General features: G+C 34.8%; 1 long non-coding RNA gene across 2 annotated transcripts in view; it reads right to left on the bottom strand.

Annotated features, from left to right (window-relative positions):
- Nucleotides 1–1,389: 1,389 nt before the first annotated feature.
- The window catches only part of LOC134174167 (uncharacterized), a 133,587-nt gene continuing 128,976 nt past the window's right edge, over nucleotides 1,390–6,000 (bottom strand). For both annotated transcript variants that reach the window (XR_009968531.1, XR_009968530.1), the window contains 2 exons: nucleotides 2,113–2,226; nucleotides 1,390–1,743 (listed from right to left, as the gene is read on the bottom strand). This is a non-coding gene — a long non-coding RNA (uncharacterized LOC134174167). The remainder of the gene's footprint in view (nucleotides 1,744–2,112; nucleotides 2,227–6,000) is intronic.

The raw sequence follows: 6,000 nt of genomic DNA, 5'->3' as shown, positions 1-6,000 counted from the left end.
TTTCTTTAACTGTCATACTGATTTTCAGTCTTTTAGCAAAAAAGCTATTTGTTTACTGCACTCTACCAGGTGAGCTCTTGCGCTTCCCAAAACCCATGGATTTTGGATTTGTGTTTTTTGCTGCTGTTTATATATATAGCAGTGACCCTATGTTTGAAGCATTCATGCACAATTGGGGAACTACCCCGCTTTTAAGGAAAAAAATCTAAACTGTCCTAGCCCACTGAAAGGGTCACAATTTCAAGGGAATTTTCTCTCCTTAAGCCTAGAAACTGAAAACCTAACATGGACTTAAATGGGGAAATGGAAAGTTGAGCCTGGCCCTTTTTTTTTGAAGGAGAGGCTGGTGTGATTCCTTCCTGGAGCTTGGATGCCTATCTCACAGACATGGAACTGTTCAGGAAGTTCATAACCTAGAGAAAGCTTAAGATGAAAATAATGTATTTGTCCAAGTTTACTATTGTTAGGTGTTACTTTTACCTCCAAATCTATGGTACAGAACTGGAGTATATTATATCACCCTTTTCTCAAGGGTAATATAAACTTTTCTTTAAAACCAAGGATCTAAGTCCACTTACTTTGAATTTAAAGACAAAAATTCTCATTGTGCTCATTGAGAAGAAGACTTGGCCTAAATTTGCTATTTCACCTGAATAATTAATGTTTTAAATGCTATAAAGCTTTTTTTATTTTTTTGCTATCTAAGCAGAATGAGTAGATGAGCAAATGATTTTTCCAGGTAGCCTAGAAAAATGCTGGTCCTTTTAATATCTGAAAATGACAACTTTGCAGTTCTATTCTCATTTTATCCATCATTTTTAATTGCATGGTAGAGTGCTACTTTTTCAACTGCTTGTAACTTCTGTGGTCATTTATTCCACTGCAAAAAGGGTGGGAAACTACTCCATGCCGTTTAATTCTTAAATTGCCTATATTGAATTTTTGCCCTTTGAAAGCTGATATTTATTTTACTGTATCTGTGACTAATAGGTTTCCTAATGGTTATAGTTACAGAGAAGAGGAAAACGAAGACGCTAGTTAAGACATAAAGTAAACATGAAAATTCATCATGCTTCTATTTTTTAGTGCTTCCTGTGCTGAACAAATAGAGTGTTACCTTCTTTTGGTAAAATTCTAACAAGAAGCTTGTGCAAGAATCTGGGAAAATTATCATCCTGAAGAGTAACTTATACCTCCAGAAATCAGCAGACTCTTAAAGTATAGAAGACACCACCAGCTAGCACATGTAGAGAAGTATTAAAAAAGTCTCCTGTCAGAATCAAATGACTTCAGGATTAAAGCTTGAAAAATGAGAGGCTGCAACAATTAAGAAAAAAACCCACTACAGCATAGTTCAGTCAAGGAAATACTGAAAATTACAGAAAGATATTCACCATTCAGAATAGCTTTACTGAATCAAATTCACATTAGCTGAGGATCTAGACATATATGAATGTTTATTACAGATATTCTATTGATATGTAATTCATGGGTGGGGTTGGGAAGAAAGAGGTGATAAAATTTATGGTTGTGACTACAGATTTGCTCCAATTATTTTGGCTGTGTGCCTCTCAAAAAGGGGGGACCGTCTTATTGATGACAGGAATTAGTGAATGCAGTCAGAGTTGTCCCAGCCTAGGGTTTACTTTTGAACAGGTGGAACTGTGGTTGAATAGGGCTATTACAGAGGGTGTACTGACTTACTTCTGAGTCTGTCACCATCATAAGTAAGTCATGTTGAATCTAGGACAAGAGAAGGAGGATACTGTGCTTAATGCACCTAAGATATGGACCCTTTTGGTCAGCAGGGTACACTGATAACTCATATTGAGCTCACCATCAGTCAAAATCCCCACATCCCTTTCTACAGGGCTGCACTTCAGCCTCTTGTCCTCCACTCTATAATATATATAATATAATATAATATAATATAGGATTACACCATCCCAGATGCAGAATCCAGCATAATTGCTCTCAGTAGAAATTGCTTTCAGTAGAGTTTTAACAGATCAGCTATATGCATTATTTTACACCAACCAAATTATGCTGTAGGACAACAGAGAATGACACTGTGGGCACTTTGTATCATGTCTCCCAGCAAGCTGAGCATACCTCTTAACTGCTGCCTCCAGGTATTTGTTGATGAACCTGTGTTGTCTCATTGTTTTCTTGCCATTTAGAATTCCTTTCCTCAGGATAAACCACATTTATCTTTGTTAAGCATCTCTAAAAAAATAAAGCAAAGACAGTTTTCTAATTTAGTCAATGGATATGTTATGATAATGTGTTTAAAATTCACTGTAAGTCATTCTGTTGATGTCAGTATTATGGGATACCCTATAAATGAAATTGTATTGTATTGTAAACCTGTCCAGCAGATCAATAGATATTATAAAGGACCTTCCTCTTAGATGAAAACGTAAGTGGTCCAAACCTGATTATTTATTTGAAATAATCTTTGAGGAGAGAATTTCTTTTTTGGATTAAAAAAAAAAAAAAGGGAATCAAGAAAAAGCTGAAAGATTAATAAGAAACACTTTCTAAAAGCTTATAGATAGCCAGTTGTACAGTAGCAGAAGTATATGAGGGAAGAAGGGAGATTGATAATATTGCATTTTGTATATTCTTTGTATCAGGTCCTAGATCTCCTTGTGTTAGTGTTGAGATGCTTCTAACTTCTGCTAGAAACAGACCAGGCCAGAAGCTGAAAATGTAATGTAAAGATTGCATTATTGTTTTTGTTTCTAGCCTTGAGATGTGTGCATATATGAGCATGTGCTCATCCTGTCTTAATTACAGTGCAGATTGATGTAACTTAGCTCTTAGTCATTATTCTCATAACAGTGTCTATATGCTATTCCAACTGATTGTTCAGCTATGTAAAAAAGAGATTAAGCTAACATTTGGTAAATTAGACAAGTAGCATAAAATATCTGAGCAATACAAAAAGTGTTAGTTTTCTTTATACCTCCTTAAGTCTGAGAGAATTCACTGAGAAGACCAAGAAACTTTTAACATCTTGTGCCAGAATTTGAAGTTCAATTAACTTCAAGGCAGGGTGGTACTGGGGCTTTTGGATGAATGCATGTGAATTCTTTTGCTGGTTAAATGTAGAATCCATTTGTCATGTCACTTCAGGCATAGTGATAATTACATAGTCAAATAGCTACCTGCAAATATCACAGATATACCTTCCTGTGCTGTTAGCACAGTTAACTAGACAAAATAATTTTAAACATATGAGCTCTATTTACTATATTAGTAGCACAAAAATTTACTATATTAGTAACATAAAAAAAGGCCGCTGCTAGATTACATCTCAGACTGGCATGCTAATGCTACATCTTGCTGAAATGAAATAATTATGTTTGGAAGATAATTCTTTTTAAACAAACAGCTCTATTTTCAGATCTTTGAGATTGCATGCTTGCTCCAGAAGTAATTTGAAATTACCTAAACCATTTACAATTTCTTTGTACTTTGGCAGCACTGTGATAAACATATTATTCTTGGTAAGTCATAGGATACTATGTTTATTCTGAGATCTCTTGCACTTTCCATTTCAGAAAATCAGGAAATTGTTTGTTGGCATTTGAACTGAACATAGACTACTAATTCATACCAGGAGTACTGGCAAAGTGAATTTTAAGAAAAGTTTTCACATTTGATCTTTTTCCTGGAGTTGCAAGTGTGTGGGAAAATTATTAGAGTCTTCACAGTACTTCCTTAAGTGTGCAACAACAGCAAATTGGCTGCAGAAAGTCAAGTATTCAGGTTACTGTATCCTGTTCTTCCAGCTTATTTTTATTTCCATGGTAATGAGCTAGAAATTATCTTTGCCTGTTCCTTCTTTTACGCATCCATTTTGTTTTTCCAGGCCATGCTTAATCTGTTATTTTTCTGTTGAGACATCTATGTTCACATCTGTCATATGCTGTCATACCTTCATTGTTACCTTTTTCCCATAGCTGTAAGGTCTTCATCTCTGTTTTCCCTAAATTTCAAAATGCTCTCTCCAAATCATTTATATAAACCTGTGCTTAAATTACAACACTCAGCAATTTTGACTTTATCAGCTTGACCCCTCTGAACCATCAATTAGCCTTGTTACATACAACAGGTTCAGGTTTCCTGCCTTTATCTTAACCATAGAATATCTCAAATTTGAAGGAACCCATAAGGATCATTGAGTTAAATCAACTTACTTAATTTTTAATATTTTTTTTTCTGCTGTATGTCTGTTTTTGTCTCTTAGATTGGGAGTTATTAAAAGCATTTAGTCATTTTAAGATGAAAGAATGTGTCTGACTGAATGTTCAAAAGCACTGCTACCCAATTCCCACTGAAAGTAACATTCATTCTCTTCATTAAAAAGATCCGCGGTCTAGCCTTGCAGACTTTCTCCAGGCTTCCATCCTGGGTTCTTTGTTCTCTTCCTCTGCCAGGAGCTTGGTTCTTTCCCTTTGGTCTTAAGGGCAACAAAACTCAGTACCACTCAGTCTGTGGAGAAAGTTTGCAACAATGTGGAACAGTGCTCCACCAGTTTCTTCCTTCCATTTCCAACACAGTTTTTTAGGGTTTTCCAACTAACCATAGCACAACAGAAGAGGTATAAATTGTGAGATTATAAAGCCAGAGAGACTGCTGCAGACTGATTATGGCAATTCCAACTGATATCTAGAGATAGATAGAGCTCCCTTGTTATACGTTTTCTCTGGCTTTGGAAATCTTTTTGTGTCACTCTGGAAAGAAAGCCAAGCGTGCAAAAGCTTTTGGCAAAAAAAATGGGGCTTTGGCAAAATGTTTTTGTTTGGCTCAAGAAACTCAGGTTTTCCTTTTTTTACTCTCATCTGCCAGGAAGTCTATTTGACTATTTAGAAATAACCCTGTCAAAATTTCATCAAAGCCACTGTTTCTTTCCAAAATTTAGCAATTTTGGCATAATATTAGTTGGAGCAGAAAATGCTTAACTGAAAAAATTCAGACTAGTTTCATAAATGTTATTACATTCATTAAGTACATATGTAACAGTAGCTGAATTAGCTGTTTACACACATCAAGTCATCTGAAATATTATAAAGTCAAACAGGGCTCAAGAGTTGGTTGAGTAACAGTGTCATAAATTTTAGTAACCCTTGATCTTAACTCAGTGTTCATTATAACACGTCTGTGAACAAAACTAATTGAAACATCAGGAAATGGTCAAAATGCAAATGAAAAACATTAGCAAAAAAATTGAGAGTATTTCAATTACTTACTTAGAATAATGCATTAGTGTGACCACCAAATTAAATTTCTATCCATGTCCTGACACACTTTTTTATTTGAAACCATAGCACAGTTATCTATCAAATGAATTATTTTTTGCTGATAGTAATATTAGCTTATAAGTAACACATGAGAACTTCAAAATAGTTTAATACAGGGCATTAGGTGTCATTATTCCTAACCCTTTAATGTTACTGTAATCAGGAAAATTTTCAATATATATAATTTTCCTGTATTCATGGTAATATATAAATGAAATTAAAATTAGACCTTTTTGAGTCTTTTTTGTGCTTCATCTGATTTTTGTTCTTTTTCATATAAAAGTAGTCAAGTCTTCTGAATCTTAGTCAGGACATGTGAAGAAATGAAGGACATTTCCCAAACAGCTACCATTGTATTCATATGTAATTTCTTCTACAGTTTCTCTCTGGTTTGTGTGTGTATGTGTGTGCCTGTACATTTATTCCATCTGTAAGATCCTATCTCTCCATCTATCCTTTGCTTGATATGTCTGTCTTGTATGACCAGGATGGTATTTGATGGTACTATGGACGAAGTATAGAAATAAGATGGCCTGAAGAAATTGAAAGGAGCTGACAGGAACTTTTCACACCAAATTCAGTGTAAGTCTTTGCTTTCCATGCTTTTCAAACTAGGACCCTGTGATGTACAACTGTATTTTGAAAGCTATATTGCAATACTGTTTTTCCTAAACACCATACGCTATCACGG

Source organism: Pezoporus occidentalis, unplaced genomic scaffold (assembly GCF_034315485.1).
Source record: "Pezoporus occidentalis ecotype Australia unplaced genomic scaffold, CSIRO_AGI_Poc_V1 ctg59, whole genome shotgun sequence".
Lineage (NCBI taxonomy): Eukaryota > Metazoa > Chordata > Aves > Psittaciformes > Psittacidae > Pezoporus > Pezoporus occidentalis.
Note: the sequence above shows the minus strand (reverse complement) of the source record. Positions and strands in the feature narration are given on the sequence as shown.